Source organism: Ambystoma mexicanum, chromosome 9, assembly GCF_040938575.1.
Source record: "Ambystoma mexicanum isolate Mex_15411 chromosome 9, UKY_AmexF1_1, whole genome shotgun sequence".
In the NCBI taxonomy this organism is placed as follows: Eukaryota; Metazoa; Chordata; class Amphibia; order Caudata; family Ambystomatidae; genus Ambystoma; species Ambystoma mexicanum.
Genome location: NC_090931.1, coordinates 623,661,165 through 623,682,697, shown reverse-complemented (window position 1 = coordinate 623,682,697; position 21,533 = coordinate 623,661,165).

Here is a 21,533-nt window from a genome sequence, read left to right as displayed (position 1 = left end):
GTAGTGGACTCCCAAGTATCCAATGGAATCTGATGTTTCCAGCGTTTTCCCGACCAGTTCCCACATACATTTTTTCAGTTTTTTCTTTCTTTTATTCCCGACTACCAGTATTCTGGTTTTACTGCTGTTTATTTTCAGGTCATTCTGTTCCATGTCATTTTGTATTCTTCTCAATCTTCTTTGTAGGCCTCTCTCAGTTTGGTCAAGGACTGCCAAATAGTCCGCATAGACTATCGTTGAAACCTTAACGTTATTCAGATTTGGTGGGTTTAGTTTGTAGTCTCTTGTCTTCTCTGACAAATCTGCAAGGTATAACTTAAAAAGTGTTGTTGCCAGAGGGCATCCTTGCTTAACACCTTTTATAATTTTAATTTCTTTTGATAGGTTTTCCTTCTTTGTTTAACCTGACTTGTTGTCGTGTTTTTATGAAAGATCTTTATCATTTCCAACCAATCTTGCAGGCAATTCCATTGTTGCAGCTTCAGCCATAATTTCTAACTATTCACGCTATCGAAAACCTCTTTTATATCTATGAAGGCCATGTATAGATTTAATTTAGCTTTAATCGCTTCCATTTTTGGTAACGACAGCGTGAATATGTTCAACTCTGTTCCTGTGCGTTTAGTTAATCCTGTTTGTCTTGGATCTATGATCTTCTAGTTTGTCCAGGCTGATAATCTTTCTTGAAAAACTCGATGCCAACAATTTCTCTGGCACGTCTAACAAGGAAATTGGTCTGTAATGTGCTAGTTGTACTCAGGGGCCCTTTTTATAGATTGGGACTATAATTCCAGACGTTCATGATTTGGGGAGTTTTTTTTAGGATTACAATTTGATCGTAAACCTTTTCCAAGAAGTCAGACCATTCTACTGGATTGTCCTTTAGCATTATTGCAGAGATGCCATCTGGTCCTGCTGCTGCTGATGTTTTTAGTATTTTTTATTTGAAGTTTGATTACATCTTGTGTCAGCCCATGGTTCCACCTTACTTTTGCCCCCCTGGTCGTCTTTTTATACTCATCCATTTTGGTAGTTTCAAACAGTTGATTAAAATGTTCAATCCATTTTTCCTCAGGTACTACAATACTCAATCGGCTCTGTTGATGTAAAGTTATGCCGTTTTTTAGCGCCCAGGATTCTTTCATAGTCTTATCTTTCATTGCTCTTAACATACCTTCCCCTTGCTCTTGATCTCTTTTCTTTTTAAAGAACTTCAGCCAATTCTTGTAATGTTGTTTTAGTGCTGTTAACCCTTTGGCTCTTTCCGTTTCCGACATGCTCCATGCTGCTTTTCCCCACTCTTATGTCTCCTCTTAACTTTTTCCTTTTTTTCCAGTACCGTTTTAGTATAGACATATTTGGGGCTTAGGAGTGGTTGTTTCATGCCAGTTCTTACTTCTCGGTATACGGCCAGCAAAGGTTCATAGTCATTATCCTTTGAGGATTCTACAATCTGCTTTGTATAATTCTTTTTCAGTTGTTTCACATCACACTGCCTAATCTTTAGGCGGTTACAACCTTGGTTGATTTCCAGTCCAAACGCGGGAATTGTTTGCACAGTTTTTGCAGCTGCTTTCCATGTTACTTTGAGGGGCTTATGATCACTGTTTTGGCTTTTCAAAACGTCTAATCGTTTAATTCTATGCAGGTGATTCCATGACGCATATACACATAATCCAGTGTAGATTTCAAGATGCCGTTAGACCAGGTAAACTTCCCTGGGATGTCTCCTGTGGTCTGACCGTTCAGTAAGTGAAGGTTCCCAGTATCCATTAAATTGGACCATCGTGACCGGTTTGACATCTGATGCAGAAATCCATCCTGGTTTGTTTTTGGTGAGCCACCAGTTAGCAGTTTAATGTTGAAATCACCACAAATCAGTATTAGCAGATTAAACACTCGATTTTGTCTGTCATCAATGAGAGCCCCTAAACAGTCAATTAGGCCTGTTGTGTTAATTTCTTTTGGATTACAGTAAATGTTTATAACTAGAATGTTATGGGACTCATTTGTCTTGGACTCTTCTTTTAGGAGCGACCATTGCACATACTGATTGGGATTTCCACTACTGGTTATTGACAATTCGCTGTTATTTTGAACCATTGTTAACAGCCCAGATAGATCGATTCAGTCTGTTAGTCAATCTGATCCTTCAACATCACCACTGGCTCATATGGACCTACAGGTATCTTTGTGACCCTTGGCAGTGTCAATATATTTGTCAAGAATGCTTGTGAGCCTGTGGCTTTTGATTTTGGACATTCTTTGCTTTCTTTTCTTTTTGTAATTTCTTTGCTACCACTACTAAACCTGTCTTTTCATGTGATATTGTCCTGCCCCTTTGGTTTGTCTTATTTGATCCTTCGGATGTCACTCCTGTTTGAGATTTTTGAAATATTGCATAGTCTCCTCCTAGTTGCACGTTAACTCGGATCACTTCTTTGTTGCCGACTCTTCCACGCTGACAAACTGAGAACCAAATGGGGATTGTCTCTTCTGGCAGAGGCGTAAAAAGGCTGACACCCTTACCTACCGAGGTGCCGCTGCAGAACGAACCAGCCATGTGGCAGGAGCCAGCCCGGGGAAACAGTGCTCAGCAGAATCCTACACTGCAGCACGGAGCCAGCACATCCTGAAAGTAGGACCACGTTGCATAGGTGGGTGGACTCTTAGAGCAGAGCAGAGAGCCCCAGGCACAGAGATCTCTGATGCTGAGAGAGCAAACCGTGGCCGATGAAGCATACCGGCATGCGCAGATGAAGAAGCAAAACCAGGAAACCAACGACCCATTAAGCAGGGTGCCACTGCTACAGGAACTGTCACCTCCTACACAGAAGAGTGCTGGCAAGCAGAAATGCAGTTTACGCTAGGGAGAGGGAGGGAGAGGGAGGAGGGTAGCCGAACTCTTATACACCCCAAAAGGGAGTAAGGAAGATAGGAAATTGGATAAAGAGTCCAGAAACCAAGAGAAACACCCCGAGGGGGTGAGCCCAAAACCTATAACCTGTGAGAGGTAACCAGAGATAAAGAAACACCCAGAGGGGGTGAACCTGAACACAATAACCTGCAAAGGGTCACCAGAAATCAAAGAGTAAACAAACCCCAGAGGGAGTGAACCTGAACTGCAGTATATTCGCAGAGTCAAATTGTACACTTGAGGAACAAACTTTTTTTTCCTGAACAAGGCTTTCCAGGGAGGGGTCAGGAGCGCCCCTCCCCCTCCATTTGTGTAGAAAATCAAGGTGCTTTGTAGGGGATTGTACATCCAGTCATATGCCTAAAAACAAGGAGAGAAACAGACATTTTAACTTCGTTTTGAAGTGTTCAAGCAGACCCGACACCCAAAAAACAGAATTTTAGAGACTTTTTGGGAAGGTGTCACAACCAACAAGCACAAGCCAAGAAAGGGGAGCGAGGACAAGTCTCTAGGCTAAGTTTTTGTTTCCCTTGTTAGTGGTAGAGAGACAGCAGTGTAGCACAGGTATGTAAGATGCCCCAACTAGCACCCTTTGTTATTTCCTAGGTTGGGGAACCTCCATTTTAGAAGTAGAGCTAGGTGAGGCATTTTTCTTTACTAAAATGTAGATCCTTTGAAAATGTCCAGTTGTCAGTCTCCTGTGTCTGATCTACCACAGTAGAATGCCCTTATCTTCAACACTGATGAGCAGACTTTGCTATTACTGTGTCAACACCCATATACTTTCATGCATAATAAATTAGCCTTTCACCCTGATAGACGTGCATCTGAATTGATGCCCACCTGGGGTGAAGGGTCTGCAAATGTTTGACCCTTTGTTAGACCCTGTGTTCCCCAGTTTAACTGAAAAAACGATCTTTGGTATTCTCCCTACACTTGGGGTCTTGGAGTACAGAGGCAGTTAGGGTCCTGTGTAGGTCTTTTGATACTAGGTTAATTTAAGATGCTATCTTACTCAAAACGTTTCTCACTTTCCAAACAGCTTCCACAAAAGCCCCATTCCTCGATAGAAAAGAAAAGGCTAGTGACCTGCGAGAGTGTCACAACCTTCTCCCAGAAATCTGGACTGATTTGGGGTGAGGTGCAGTTTCACAATTTTGATAGCGAGCCAGAGGATAGGAGTGCACTGTTGTATTTGTGCATTCTTACTGCACTGACTGGCACTTTCATTACTTTTAAATCAGCCAGTTGTGGAGATAATTCTATCTATACATGAACTGCTTTTCTACATAAATGTGCCTCTGCCACCAATAACATATTTGTTAATTCCCTTTGTGCAGAAGTTAGACCGACTGAAAGGACTTTGAACTGATGAAGCAAGGCATCCACGTTGGTACCTAGGCATTTTCAATGTTTTGGAAGAATTGCATTATTTTGTCATGTGACATTGCTATGGAAGTAGTATCACCGCCAGAAGGTTTGTCATATGGAACGTGTGTGCCTTTGCCAACTTGTTTAGAGTATAGGATGGGTTGCATGCCAGAAATAAGGAAGTAGGTGGGCTAGTTTCCGCTAAATCATTTCCTGGTACTTCCACAATGGTGTAATTTTCCCAAGTGAGCTTTGACCTATGCAAACAAGAGAGAGGTGTCTGACATTGTTTTGTGTTGCCTGGAGGGAATTTGGCATATTTTGTTTTTTTAACAAATCCATCTGTGTTGTATGGTGCCCAATTTCCACTCATCTGGGGGAATTTTCTCCAAGTCATGGGTAAAATGTTATTCTGCTCTCTGACCAAGGATTTGTAAGAGGGAATCGGCATGATAATCACTGCTTTCGGGAGGGCGTTTCCTTGGACTTCTCTCCACTGTGCTTTGTGGTATTGCTGCCATACAGGTGCTTTACCCTAACAGGACCACTAGCCAGACGACGACAGGTATCCTCCTTGTGGAACTTCTTTTGCAAGTTCTGAATGTTAATGCTAGTCTTCCTTTTCACTTTTCCAGAACCTCTTCTACCAGTTTCCCAAATATGTTTTTTCCTATCAAAGGGCATGTCAACGAACTGTGCCCAAGGCTCAAGTGTGAAACAGACAACATTGCAGCTGTCTCTAAGCTGGACTTCACCATTGTGTTGACACTATTGCTTGAAAAGGGGGGTGGTTAGTACAGCAATGTGTATATTATTCAATGGCCAAAATCGTTCCTCTCAGTGAATGCCTTTTTTTTTTTACTTTTATTTGTTGGAGAATTTTCCTTTCCTACTAAGGCATTACTGTATCTTCTGGCTGTGGTGACCATCAGAATAAGTTCTTGGAAGACACTTAATGATTGGTTCTTGTAGAACTGCTTTCCATTTCTTCTCGATTCTATAGTTCACACAACAAGATATGACTGGATTAAGCATCATATTTAACTTTAAATAAAAATACTATTTAGAAGCTTGATACAAAAACTGTTTACCTGCTCCAGAAGCTGAAGTGTTCGGGACGATTAGTGGTGTGCTGTGTTTCGCCACTAAGACAACCGTTTAATTCGTGGTTTTCTCCATTTTAATTGTGAATCTTTTTGCTAATCTACAAATTATTTAATTTGATCTGGTCAGGAGCCCACCTGTATTTGTATTTTATACAGCGCAAACCTAGCCAGGAAGGAACAGAGGTCACAGATGGGCACATATGATGCAAAGGGGTGGGGGGGCTTACAATATGTGGCATAGATGTTCCAGACATGTGGGTGTAATGTGATGCAGAAAAATGCAAGGAACCTAGGTGACACCTAGGTATTGGCTGAAAATAAGGTTTTGATTTCCTTCCTGAACTGCAAGAGCATTGGCATGGTTTGGATTTCCACAGAGATGATGTTCCAGTAGGCAAGGGCATAGCAAGAGAAGGCATGATGTCCGTTTAAAAAAAAAAACTAGAATGCCAGTTTTGCCGCAAGTCTAAGGATGGCCTAGCTCCTGGATAACTGTGACTTATCGGACACAGTTTGGCAGGTGCGTGAGCGGTGTTTGCATTAAATGTAATGCAGGTAGTCAAACAGTGTTTCAGGTGGGAAGCCAGTGCAGCTTCTTTAGAATTGGACAAAAGTTTAATTTCTTGTTTCCTGTAAAAATTCATGCTGGGGTGCATTAGGCTGCCCCAAGTGGGGTCACGCCCATCACTACTGTCCATTTCCTCCTGAAGATAATTGACAGAGTGGCCTATCTCCAAATCCAAAAATAACTGGAGACCAACCAACTCCTTCGCACTCGTCAATCGGGCTTCAGACCGCAACACGGCACTGAGACCGTCCTTAAAGATCTCAAAGCCCAAATGGACGAGCTCAACGATAAAGGAAACACAGCTATGCTATTCCTCCTTCATCTGTCGGCGTCTTTTGACCTAGTGGACCACGCAGTACTCTGCAAACACCTAGCGCCAGCCGCCCACCTCTCAAGTGAAGCCATAGCCTGGATCCAATCCTTTCTCGACAACAGAAGCATGCAAGTCTTCTCCACCTTAGACTCTGCAGACCCTATCCAGACAACATGTGGAGTCCCACAGGGCTCTGGTGTCTCGCCAACGATGTATAATATCTTTACTAAACCTCTATTCGACAAATTGGACGGACTGGGTGTCACCTACACAAATTATGCAGACGGCACCCAGATCCTCATCCCCCTTTTGGGCAATTTCATTATGGATACAGCTTTAGTAAACAAAATGTACACCCTCATTCAGGCATGGATGGCAACCCATGGCCTCTGCCTGAATGACGAAAAAACAGAGCTCCTCATTCTAGGCTCACCCAACAACCTAAAGAAACTCGATTCCAACTACAGCTCCTTCAATATCGATGGCAATATAATCCCCGTCGCCAAAGAGGTGAAAACCCACGGTTTCTATTTGGACTCCACTTTGTCCCTAAAGAAACAAGTAAACTCCCTGGCCTCATCCACAGCCTATACCGGTAAACTTATTAAAGCATGCAGACCCTTCCTCTCACCAGCTAGCTGCATTATCCTAGCCAATGCACTAATCCTCTCAAAACTGGATTACTGCAATGCACTTTATGCAGGCACAAATACATCATAAATAAACTTCAAACCCTACAAAACAACACGCTCAGAACGGCCCTGAACCTCCCAGCTAGAGAGCACATCTCGAATGTGCGGAGAAAATACAACTGGCTAAAAATTAGCGCTAGGATCACCTTCAAAATTGTCACACTAACATTCAAATGTCTGAACAATGCAGCCCCCCCCCCATACCTTAGGGATAGAATAAGAAAAACCACTGCACGACCAACCAGAACAGCCAACTCTTTCTGCCTCCGAACCCCTAGATTCTGACTAAAAAAACAGGAGGTAATAGCTTCCCTGTGCAAGCAGCCCAGTACTGGAACGCCCTACCAGTTGAACTAAGGGACCAGCCCTACACCATCTTCAGGCACCATACCCGCACCTGGCTTCGACGCAACGACCTCTGAAACCGGTGACCCTGATGACACATGTACCCCTCCACTCTTACATGTAAAATGTACATAATGTATTTACTGTATATAATTTAGCTTTCCACTCTTACATGTAAAGAATGTACATAATGTAATTACTGTATACAATTTATGTTACCAACAACCTGTAATATGCAACCTGTAACCAAGTTCTAAGCATTCTTGTTGTTCTGTGCGCCCAGCTACCCAAGGGTTTTTTAACCCTGTCTAAGTGGGATATTAACAGGACTTGAACTGTGGATCCAAAGTGCTCTGGTAGAAGGAAAGATATTATCTTCCATAGGAGGGTTAGCTGGTATTAAGCAGTTTGGGCTTTTTTGTTGTCAGTAGAGAGTGCTCTCTATTATGAACCAGGGTGATTTTGGCAGTGTGGCTCCGGTGAGGTTTGAAGCAGTCAAGGTACATTTTGTCTAGCCACCCTCGAATGGTATCCATCTTAGAAAGGTGACAGAGTAGGATGTAGTTAGTCTTTGTGGAATTAAACTTCTGCTATGTGCTTGTTATCCAGGCTTGGATAGAGGCCATGATACTCCTGGGGGCATGAAATCTTCTGGGTACCACTTGGTGGAGTGAGATGTTGGGGTCACAGAGAAGTGGTCGCAAATGCTATGTGTACAGATAAAAGATCACCTGTGTCAGTATTGAGCTTTGTGGGACTCCACAGGTGGCATTCTGATGTGAAGTTGCCCATTTAGACTGTTTTGCGCCTGTAAGAGGTAAGATGCGAACCAATTGAGAACTGCAGCAGAGAAGCCCATCATTTTTAGTGAGTAGGCTGGTCAGTGTTGGGTAATATACAGTGTCAAAAGCGTCAGAGGTCAAGGAGGACCAGAAGACACGAGTCACATTTTCCATGATATCTATGACCTAGAGGCTGGCTGTTTCAATGCTAAATGTTGGTCTGAACCAGTGTGGTAATCGCAGAGGAGGTAGTGTTTGTTACAACAATCATGAGTTGGCCGGCAACTGCCTTTGTAATGCTTTTTTTTTCAAATTAATGAAAGGCTACTGATCGGGTGGTAGTTAGCAAAACGTCTAGGTCCAAAGTGTTTCTTTTTTTAGGAGACTTTGGATTAGCTATATTTTAAGGGTGCTTGCGAAGATTCTTGCATTGGTAGGGCATTTGGGATTTCAAAAAGGGGGGGGTGAGGGCAGCACCTTGATCTGCTTTAGGAGGGTAGCACCAAGGGTGTCACCTTTGTGCATGGTTTGTTGGCTTAAGTGACTCGAGGATGTGTCTGCAAGATCCTTGGGGGTGAGTGTAGCGAAGGCGGTCAAGTTTTGTGTTATGAGCTGTAGGATTGATGAGGTGAGTGCACGTGTCACAGATTTTGTTTCATCTACCTATGGTGTTCCCGAGGGGTCTACCCTCTTGCCCTGGCTTTTCAACCAATACCTGGCAATTCTTGCCCACGGCATTATCATTTCTGCTCAAATTTCCAGTGCTACGCTGATGACAACTCATGTTCAGTCTCCCCTCTGCCGCCACCTCTCCCAACTCTGATTGCTTGTCATTCAAGATTGGTGTGTTGCCAATCATCTTTGTCTGAATGCCAGCAGGACGGAGATCCTCCTCATCGGCACACCTTCACCATCCTTTCCCCTCACTCTCTGGCCAGCCTCCCTTGGCCCTCCTTCTACCCCCACCTGCGAGGCTAAGAACCTTGGGGTCATCTTTGACTCTACACTTTCATTCTCCGCCCACATTGCAGAGGACTCTTAAAAAGTCAAACTTCCTACTGCACCGCCTCAGAGGTACTCTGCCTTTCCTCTCCTTCCCCCAAAAGCTTACTGTCCCCCAAGCTCTGGTTCTCTCTCGGTTGGACTATTTTAACAGCCTCTTTCTAAATCTACCTGCCTCTACTCTCCGCCCTCTGCAACTAATCCAGAACAGGACTGCGAGACTTGCCCTTGGCCTCAAGACCTGGGATCGTATCCCTCCAGCTCTGAAATCTCCCCAGTGGCTGCAAGGATTAAATTCAAAACCCTCTGCATTGTCCACAAGGCTTTCTGGGGCCTGGGTCCAAAATACCTTCAGCTATCCCTCCGCAAATACCTCCCCCCTCGAGCTCTTCGCTCCTCTAACTCCCTCAGGATCAGTCGTTTTTCAAAGAAACAAGCTGGGGGTAGATCTCAGTCTTCGGCTGGGGCCTCCCTCTGGAATAGCTTCCCTTCCACTCTAAAACAGGAGAACCATCTCTGGTTCCAGAAGCACCTCAAGACCTTCCTCTTTGCTTCTGCCTTCGCTCCCCCTCTCCCTGGCTGATCTGCTCTCTTGGCATTGTGCCCCTGGCCACCCTCTGTCCCCTGGGCCCAGGTACCTGCTCACCCTGCCACCCTCCTGCACTGCCTCCTGGCCACCCCTTGCACTGTGGACTGTATCTGTACCGATACAGTCCCCCAAACCCCCATTTTGTTCCTTTTTTGCTTATCAGACTTACCAGTCTGATGCCGTAAACACAGCACTTGTCACTTGCTGGCTGCACTACCACAGTTTATTGCCTCGATTATCTTTTTATTTGTATTCATTATTATTTATCTGTTCTCTGCTCCGCACTTTCCACTCTCCCCCTTCCATACACTTTTCCCCTTTCCCATGCATGTACGTGTTCTCAATGTCACTGGGCCTAGTAAGATCGCTGTTGTGTTCTCCCCTGTTCCCCTCCCTTGCTGCGCTCTGAAACACTTGTGTACGAGCGCAATACAAATAAAATATATCAGTTGTTCTATGTTACCTATCTTGTTGATGGAAAAAAGGACTCCGGAATTACTGGGTCGGGCAGTGGGTTTGAGCAGTACACAACTGCTGTGAAGCAAGCTTTAACCATGGGGGTGGCCACACGGTCTATGTCTCAACGACGATAAAACCAAGCTTTTAATCATTGGATCCACCAGTAAACTAAACAAACTATCCCACATGTACAAATCCATCACTATTGATGGTATCAAGATCAATGTAGCCAAGGAAGTTAAAACCTTAGGATTCTACTTGGACTCGGCTCTCAACCTCGACCAGCAAGTAAATGCCACAGCGTCAGCAACTAGTTACACGTGTAAACTAATTCATGTATGTAAACCATTTCTGTCTACTGACAGTTGCATCACCATTGCACAAGCCCTTATCCTATCGAAACTAGACTACTGTAACGGACTTTATCTAGGCACTAGTAAACACAACACTAATAAACTCCAAACCCTGCAAAACAATGTCCTTAGAACAGCATTAGGCATTCCTAAAGAACACATATCTGACCAAAGAAGAGCCGTCAATTGGTTGGCCATCAATGACCGAATCGAACTAAAAACCCTGAACATTACACACAACTGTCTCAATAACAAGGCACCTGCATGCCTCACAGAGAAATTCACTAAGCATACATCTGAACTCCCCATCAGAAAGGCCTAAGCCAATAGTATTAGAATCCCTAACTTCAATCTGAAAAGAACGGGAGGCTCAAGCTTCCTAGTATTGGCAGCTCATCTATGGAACTCTATTCCGGATCCACTAAGAGCCACACCTTCCTTTCACTCGTTCAAAGCCAATGTTAAACTCTGGCTACTCACCAACGTCTGTTGACGCTTTACCTCTGAATGACCGGTCTCCACCTACCTAGACACTTCATTCCTCTCCCTTTACCTCTTCTAATCCTTTATGTCACCGATAACTGTAAATGTAAACCTCATATATATCATATATGTATCAGTAACCTCACCTGTGGTGTACATATATTTCTCTCCACTCTGTGTACTACTCCTTAGTGCTGCCTCAAGCTGTTCTTCCTTGTATATATAAACATAACCTCAATTATGACTGATAACCTGCATGTAAATGTACGATATTTATGCAACTGTAACATAAGAAATGTAAGATTTATGTAACTGTAACCTAAGAATTCACAAGCGCCCAGTTGCCCAACGGCTCGGTGCGCTTTACAAATAAATAAACAATACAAAGAATACAATTAGATTGAGTAATAAGCCGGTTAAGCTTGGGGGAGAGAACAGTGCGTACAGCACAAGGCCTTCAGGATGGTGTCGCCTTTGTTCCCATGCCATTTTAGCAAGTGTTTTTCGAGTGAACCGAAGGTGTGCTTATTGTTGGTTAGTTGGGGGTGGCTAGAGTTGCTAATCTGTGGTCGAGTACTTTCAAGGAGAAGTCCTAAAAGAGTGGCTCGAGGACATGGTGGGCTTACCCTGCCCCTTGCTGGATTGGAGGGTATGTGTAAGGATAGGGTTTGCGGTATCGTCTGTCCAGAAAATGGGTCTGGGTAAAGATATTGTATCACGGGGTATGCTGAGAAGAGTAGGTTTCCTTTCAAACATGATACATGTTCAGGGAATACATGAGGTGGAGGTGAATATCCCTGGTGCTTTCAGTGGCTTGGGACCCTGGCAGAGTGAAGTCACCTGGAAGGAGGTTTACCGAGTCTAAGATTGATGCTGCAGGGCTGGAAATGTCATTGAATAATGAGCTCCACCTATGAGGCGGGCGATAAATGAGATGGAATGTGGCGGTCTGTTTCTGCAATAATGGGAGGTGGAATGAGGCAAGCTCTAAGTTGTTCACGGATGAGCACAGTAAAGGTCAAGTCTGATTTGTGGATAACTGCCATGCCCCACCACCTACCGGGTGGTTCATTTTCGATGATGTAAAAGACGTGGATAGTGGTGGGGATGAGCATGTTTCTGTGATAACATTATGTTAGGCAAGATTGTATGCAGTACACTTTGGTTGCACTACAATAACCTTGACCTCCTGGCAGTAGGGACCCAACCTTTGCTATAAGTCTAAACTACACAGGTTGGTAGTGTGGTCGAGCAGCCAGGCTTATCTCAAGAGGGATCAATGTGAGCTGTAAGGTTGTGACACAGTTTCACAATACAGTTATCCAAATAAACACTTACACTCTTGATAAAACAATTTATTTCACAGTCAGTTGCATAAGCCTTTTTCAGAAAGGGAGCAAAACCTGCAACACTTCAACATACTTCAAAGAACACTCAATTTCTCTAAATCAGATCACACCCATTGAGAATGGCACACAGACACTTCCTACACCCTCAGGTGACTTAAATAGCTAGGGCACTGTGGACATTGATTTATCACTGGTACCTTTAGAGCAATACTGAGGTGAAAAAGATGGAATAGAGGAATAAAACAAAGGTTAACAAATAACTCAAACAGGCAAGTACTTTTAAACACCTCCCAAAGCACAAAGTCAGAGTTAAAGAGGAGTCTCTCAGGGAGCCAGGACAGCCAATGTTAATTGCACAATGTCAAGGGGAGCTGAAGATCGTCTTTGCAGGTAGGTAAAAAGTCTTGCACAATGTTTGTAGAAAATAGAACACTTGAATGGCCACAAGCTCGGAGGCTTGTGAAGGACAAAGCTTTAGCAACTCAGCAAGGTAACCAAGAGAGGTCTCAACTGAGAGCTAGTAAGGCTACAAAACAAGAGGTAAGTTCTCTTAGACTTTACAGTACCTCTGGTTAGAAGAAATGGTTCCAGCTGGCTTCAGTTCCTGGGCAGCTCTGCAGATCCTGCTGTTCCTGTGCCTCAGTCGTGGGGGCAAGAGGGAGGACGTCTGGGGACTCCTGCTCTGCAATGGGTCGGTCAGCGGCAGCAATGGGCAAACTTCAATTCAGCTTCTGACAACAAATCGCAACACGTGGTTCTCAAATACCACTTCAGACTTTCCTCGTATCTGGGGTCCAGCACTCTGTAGCGATGGCTCAGGCTTGGCCAGTCCTGCATCAGGGAAGTCCAGAGGATCTTCCTAGCGCTCAGGTCACACTTAAAAGCAACGCACACAATCTAGTGGTCCTCTCCCTGGCTCTTCGGTTTCAGCAGCAACTGCAGTGGAAATGCAACCAGCTTCGAGAGGATGTCCAGACAGGCTTACTTTGGAGTTGATTGGTCCCACCAACACAAAGAGAGAAGTCGTCCTTGCAGGGCTTCTCTAGTCGAGGCGAATTCAGAGCTTCAGCACAGCAGCAGGGCTTCACCAGGCAAACCAACGGTCCAGGAGTTGCAGCAAGCGTCTCTTCCAAGTTCTTCTTCGGATTGCTTTGTCCAGTGGTCAACTGCCTTTTTAAAAAATTTTTTAAAAATTATATTTGATTCATCAATGAAACTTTACAAATTAGAAAACGTAAAAAGAGGGCTTGAATCTAAACCGTCCTATTCCATACACAGTTAATCTACATAAGAATATAAAACATATATGCAACAAAGTTGCAATTAAGATCAATCATTTACATCGTTTTGTGCAATAATACATTCAATATCATACACAATTCATCTTCATAAAATAGAAGCATAATTGCAATATAGACATAGTTAGGATCATACATTTACATCATTTTGTGCAGTAGTGCGTTGCATTAGTACTTCCAGGAAATTAGTCAACCTGATAAGAAATTTAGTGCCATTACCCCACATACACTTATTCCATAGTGCGAGCCTCAAAAGCTCCATACCTGAGTGCCAATAGCTTCCAAAGTGGAAGATTTTAATTTCCTCAAAGCATACACAATAAATCACCAAATGTCTCAGAGTTTCTATACTTCGAGCAATATGGCAAAAGCGACATTACATTCCTAAAGTTCCAGGCTTTTCCTTCTTCCCCATCCATCTACCAATTCGATCGTAAGTTGGAAAATGGTTTAAGCGAAAGCGCATATATAAGTTTCTTGAACTGAGACATGGAAATTGCAATAGGTAACCAGGAAGATCTCCCAACTTCCTTCTAAATACAGCATATACTTTATATGCTGAATAATTACCTATACGGTCAGATTGCAAGCACCAATTCAACAGTTGAAATTTGCGCTTATTAGAGGGTAAACATAAAATCAAATCCTCCTTAGATAAATTCATCAGTTCCAAAAGAGAATCCATTTTCTTTGCAAATCTGTATAAATCAACCAGATCCCCGATCTTAATCATTTCATTTAGATCTACATATAATGAGTTCCTAATGGGACTCAACATTTTCCGATAATTGTTTAGTTGCCTCCACTTACATTTAGCAGAGAGGGGTAAAAGACCAAGCTCATGCCTAATAATATCATTTGGAATAGAATTTGCTAGGTGTAACACCCTTTTCCGCAAAATACCTTGAATCGAACAATTCATCAATCTCAGCAATACATAAATCCAAGATGTATAAAATGCATGGCTCAATTTTCAGCAAATAAAATTGTATAATTGGAATCAAAGAAAAAGTACAATATTTCCTGTATACAATACACATCTGTGCCGTCAAAGGTTTAATTTTTTCTCCAAGTAGCTTCTTCTACCATGTAATAGAATTCTGATCGATAAGTGTATATCCAAGGTAACAAATCTCATTTACCATCTCAAGCTTTTCTAACCCAATTGACCAAGTGAATTTGCTGATCCTTTTTCTTCCTTCCGCGAATGTTATGATTTTTGATTTAGATTGATTCATCTTTCGATTATGCTCTTCTGCAAAATCAAAGAGAACATCCAACTTATTTTGTAGCCCAAATGGTGTTCTATCAAATAACAGCAGATCATCCGCAAAGGAAATGGTTCAATTTGAGCTGACCCAACCTTACCGGATAATTCACTATATCTTTCCAGATAGAATCGATCGATGAAAGATACAAATTGAAGAGGACCGCTGCCAAGGAACAACCCTGTTTCAGCCCAATTTCCGTGGGGATAGCCTGCGTGAGAGTTCCCCTACTGTTGACCCGTACCATACAATTCGTCCTGGTGTGTAGCATTGCTATCAGACCCACTAAATGAACTGGAATCCCTAGATGTATCATTATCTTCCATAACTTAGATCTAATTACAGTATCAAAAGCAGAGGTTAAATCAAGTGCTGCCATATAGACTGCACCTGATATCCCATTTTTGGTTTGACACTGAAGAAGCGCAAGTATAGTAGCATTAAGTGAACACCCTCAGGCCCTTCTGAAGCCAATTTGATATTTGGACAAGGAAACATTAGCAGAGAGGAACTCCTGCAGTTCCTTTAAAATTAACTGCGAGAAGACCTTAGAAGAGGCATCCGTAAGTGCTGTGGGTCTAAGATTTTGGGGATCATTAATAGATCCTTTCTTATATATCGGCACTATTATGGCCGAACACCATGAGCTAGGAATACATCTATTGCCAAATATCGTAGCGAACTTCAATTTAAGAAAATCAGCCCAAAGTTGCGGATCAGATTTTACCACACAGGAAGGAATCCCATCCGGGCCACATGCTTTGGAATCCTTTAATTTCGCTAAGGCATCAATAATATCTACGATAGAACATGGACAAGACTCTAAAATATACTTGGAATAGACCACATTACATTCACCTAAGAATATACTTGGTAGTTCAAATTCTTTTGTCAGATATTGTACCCAAGTGGAAGCCATAATGGAGGGCTCAATAGAGCTAGTGGGGGCGTTTAGAGTTCTAATTAAGGTCCATATTTTCCTTGTATCACTGGACAGAATATTATACATCATACTTTGATTGCCCCTGATGGCGATTTCCTGCTTCAATTCCTTAATCCGAAGTTTATGGAATAGAATAATACGCTTCTTTTCGGCATAATATGCATCATGCCCAGGATTCCATCTAATTAAATCCCTCATTTTCCGATTCTTTATGATCTTGAGATAATAAATTTTGGTATTGAATGCATGCCTATGCGCCTTCAAGATTGGTTGTGGCCTAGTGTTCTGTGCAATCTCCAATAGGTACACCTGAATGCGACTACACATCTCTGCTTCTATATGAGCATGAGTGCACCTAGGATTCCGGCTGATGTATTTGAAGAATGCATCCTCCTTAATCCTGTTAATCAACCTCATGCAAGTATGTCTATTCCAGCTTATTGACAAGCCAGGCCTATCAATCTCAATCACTCTCAGCGCATGTTCGGAGTGGAGGCTCCAGTTTCTGATATTGATGCTAATACAGATGGCTGCGTGATCCCCATACCCAAGATCTAAAATTTGTGTAGGTTCAGTGTTCTTCAGCAGGACTGTAGATACAAAGATGTGGTCTACTTAGGAGTTGCGATCACCCCGCTTTCATGTAGTCGGGTAAGAACATTGTATGGGCTCCACCAATTGCAGGTCCCATCCCAGTAAGTATTTTACCCACTTTTGACCATTCCTTGACGACACAGAAGACCTTTCTTTCTCTTTTCTCACTCTAAGGCACTCACTCTGATAGCAAGAGGAGTTAAAGTTGCCACCTATAATAATCCCCACACTTCCCATACATATAAATACTTCTTCCAGAATACTATCTAGAGAATCAACAATCTGTTCCCAGGTAATTTGGATCTTATTCCAATATATACATATGAATACCAAGGCGAGATCTTGTAATTTACACAAGTTCATTCGTAGAACCAGTAGACTTTCATCCTTATGCAATAACAAGACATCATATTTACAACTATTGCTTACAAGTATTGCAAGTCCACCAGAGGGTCTACCCATTTGACCTCAAGTAGCCTCCATAGCATTGCAGCTGTATCCCAGCAATATCAAATGTACACATATGCATCGTTTCTTGGAGCATGATGATTTCAGGGAGATTCCCTGGTTCGACCTTGGCAATCCACCGATGGAAGTTTGCCAGTCCACAACAATTCCAAGATGTGACCCTAAGTGGACACGTGCTACGCTATTACATCCTATTTTGTTTTCACAGGTGGGCATGTAGTTGCACTAGGCCCTGGAGTGATCCCATTTAGTGCTACCACTAATGCAAGCAGATGCTTCAAAGTATCCGCACTCAAATTCAACTGAGGAATGGAATGCAGGGGCACCTCTTTTGCAATTTCGGGTTCGGGAGGAGATTCCAAGAATTCCTCAGCATCTTGTACATCCTTAAAAACAAAAGGAACAAGACCAAGAGCAATGAAATTATCCCTTTGCTCCCAAACCATCTTCATAATAATCATGGACTGGAACCCACAAATCATATGGTGGTTATAATTGGTAGCAAGCCTTATCCAATCGAGATCATCAGAGCGCAGTGTTCTTAAAAGGGGAATAGCCTGAAACGTTTTCAACATGAAGGTTCTATTCAGACTAGTTCTACCGTTCATTTTGGCATCACTCTCCCATCCCATAATAGTCGGCATTCCTGATACCAATTCCTCTTCATAGATCTTTTTCTTTGTACCGGCCCCCATCAAGTACCCTTCATTACACTCCTCCCGCTCCACTTCCTCCTTTTTTTCATTCAATTCAGGGATTGGATTTGTTGGGTTGCCTAGGGGAGGCTTTTTTGAATTAATCCCTATCCCACTTTCTATCACTGGGACAGCTACCTCCTCTTCTACTCATCATCACACTTCATGACTTCACCTACTTTTGATCCACCCACCATTCCTTTCCTCAATTCTTCCTTTATAATATCGTTCTTTCCTACTCCATAATTACAATGGTTAGTTTTTTTGGGAGATATAATACATTTCTTCTCAGTTCTTTTACTATTTACTGGGTAAAATTGCGAAAGCGCTGTTTGCACACCTGATTAAACATTACTAGCAGGAACCTGCTGTCCCTTTTTCTGAGGATGGGGATTGCAATCTTTACTAACCCTCTCTCCAACACAATCACTTCCTGAATTCATATGTTTCGTTTTTTTAATACATTTCTTAGGATGCAAGGGGATTTTGTCAGGATCCTCTAAGAGAAGGTGTAGGTGAGCCTTAGATTCATCATCCAATTGATGTAGATCAATACCATTCTCCTCGTCCCGCTTCTGTGCTACTGGTTTTTTTGAATCCACACTTGCAAAATCCTGGATCTCTCCTGTTTGTACATTAGCTAGAATCTTCTTATTAGCCTTTCTAGACTTGTTTCTCTTCGCCTCCCTTTTCTGAGCACGGGCTATGGTTCTTTTTTCCCTCCTTGTCAGTACCGTAGCCTGCTTATCACACTCTTTTTCAAAATCAGAATTCATCGTATCCCCATCTAGACCTTGCTCTTCATTGCCAGACAGGTCAATTAAGTCCAGAAGCATTGTTGGACTGTCTAGTGCCTCCCTCTTGTGCATCGAATCATGGTCCGATGGTTGTGGGTACATGATCCCATTTCTACCACCGTCCAGAATAGCCTCTCTAACCACTTCAATATCACCTTGCATCCGTTGCATAGCATTAGACAGGGCTCCTATTGCGTTCATCACCATATTGCTGTTCTTTACCTCCGAATGCTGATTAATACCTATTGGAGTTGCAACCATTTCAGCAAAAGTTCTACTCACTGCGCTTACCATTCTTTCATCCCCAGGAGTTTGTGTAGCACAATCCTTAAGAGTTACTCCCTTTCTATTTGCCACTATCAGTGAGGATACTGCATCACACGTAAATAGGAGCCCCTCTACTTTATTGATCTTATATAATAATTGTGTCATAGTAGTTCTTAAGTCTTTGAGTTCACAATGGGTTCTTTCGTGTCCCTTATCAAGCAGGTCCAAGATTCTAGTGATGACCGGAAAGTCCTCACCAAATCCCGGGACATCCCGTGCACGTAAGTCCAGTACTTCACCCTGTTCAACATCTGCATGTATACTCAATTTGGGACAATTTCCTGTGTTTGCAGCGAATAAATCAATCTGTTCAATAGGGTTTGTAAAAGGATTGTTCGTGGGCCACGAACGGTTAGGTTCAATCAATGAATTCGTTTTTTCTTTAAGCCCTTCTTTTTTCGCTTTCCCTCCCGTACTTGCAAACATACCCCTTTTAGGAGAGTACTGAGTATGAATACTTTTTACAGGTATGCTATGCATGTGGACATCTTCTCTGCCTACCACTCTTTTTGACACTGGTGTCGAAGGCCCCAGGGAAAATCTCATTCTTTTGCCCACTTCGGCCTCTATTGTTGGACCCAGGATAGAGCAGTCGTTAAGACCTCCCACCATGCTTTTGGATAGTTGGCCAAAATCCATCTTTTTCTTCGTCCACTCATCATGCTCAAACTCTGTGCAACCCGGGCTGTTATGCAAGGAATAGTCATTGACTTCTTTCACATTGAATTTAATCAGTGAGGATGCAAGGGCTAATGACGCCCTTCTGTTTTGTTGTTCAAGCTCTAAGGCATCCATTACCACATCACCTTCTTCGTTTATACTCTGTAACATTGGTATATGCACTATACTATGCTCCCTACATTCAAAATTCACTACTTCATCTTGGACAACACTATGGTCCAATGGGTCCTCATGGAGGGATCCCTCGGTAGGCAATTCTATGGGCACTGTGTTTGAACCATTCGCCCCTGTGAGCTTCCTACCACTACGCAGTCCATTAACCATCCTGGCCCAATTCAGGAGTTCACCACTAAGTGCCTGCAGGCGTTAGAATGCCCTCTGCCTATTTCGATATACAATTGCAATAATTTGCTAGAACTCAAGCACAAAAACTGGTAAACAACAAACTATAGCTTGAGTCAGTATATCACACAATGGTGTCACACACCAACACACCACACCAAGCCGCACAGTAGCTACTTTAAAGGGCACCGCCAGTGCCCCGGGTTCGTTCGAAATCACAGAACTCCAGGGGCTACCTCAAGGCTACCGTTCCGTACTGCTGAATCGTTTGTGACCTCAGTAACGTGGCATTGCCACCGTTCTGAGTACCGTGCCTCAACTGGATCCCCACACTCGCACACTTACTTGTCAAAATGAAGTATTTTGATACCCAACCTTCACAAAACACTGCTCAGTTTGGTGACGCTTGAATACTGCCCCCAAGATATAACACGTATTTACACAAAACTTGCCAAAATACAGATAGAAAGGGAAACCCCCCTCACCCTCTCAGTACAACAGTACTTCCTAGTACTTCCGAGGTGCGCGCACGGATGCGCACGCACCCGGTGCTAAAGGTTAAGCAGCAAGGAATCTAGGGAGAAGAGAGCAGGAAAACACTTTAGTAACTTGCTTCGGCGTGGTAAGCACACACCCTCCCCCTAGCACCAAGCACCAAGTCCCAGTCCCATGACACATCCACAGTCCATGAGAAGCGACCAAAGATTTTTCAGTATAATTACTCTGGTAAATGCGGGCCTTTCCCCAGCGTTTCGCTTCAACACTCAGCGCTCCTTCCTCTTGCGCATACAACGCTTTTCTCAACTCAAAACACGAGCAAAAGTCACCGCATTCAAAAGGTCCTTGGCAAAAGATCCTCGGCACACCGGCACAGCACAACAGTACTTCCGAGGTGCGCGACTACGTTTTTTAATCCAAAAAGCTTCACCTTTTGCACAGGTTTCTTCCATTCATTCCAGCCTAGCTGTCAATTACACAGCAGGGTGGCTGTCCTTACCGGACAGTCAGCTGGTCAATCCCCTTTGGATGCATTCCTGTAACCAAGGGGATTACGCACAGGGAGTTTCGGGCACCTACCTCACTTCCTGCCCCTGCCAGACATAATGGTGCCAGAGGCAGGCTTCACTTGTAAATCCTGCCAAAGATAAAACAAACGAGACCAAACCCGGTTTGGCGTGCAGCGTAAATCTCAAGAAGGACCTTTCCAACAGAAAATGGCAAAAAAGACGACCGGGGGCCATGTTGACGAAATGGGCATCCGTAGGCGCCTTACCGTGGCTGTGAACGCAGTCCGCGGTAAAAACACACAATGGTAGTAAAAAGTAAACCACTGCCACCAGTCATTAACTGTAGAAAGGGTAACAAAAAAAGTTAGATCGGAAACTAGACAAAGGGGATGCTAAGTAACCCCTCCAGCACCCTATGGTAAAATAGTGTGTGCTGGGTCTAGAAAGTTACAAATTGTAAGTAAAGTCAATTTCAATTCACTGCTCACGGAAACAGTTTCACCAAGAGAAAGTATTTAAACCTGTGGGAAATCCAAGATACTTCCCTGTGCCACTGCACTGAAGGTGCTGTGTGACAAAATGAAAAGATGATGCCTATGGAGTTTGTCAGACTCCAAAGTTAAAAAGAACACAAATTAAATCACATTAAAATTACGAGAGATAAAAAGTCCTAAAGTCAAGCAAAAGAGCTGGGGGTTTCTAAGGTAGAAGGAATTCGCACATTTCTGAGGATTCTCCCAGACACATTAGGATGGAGTTAGTATGAGATATGGTCTGTTGTGGC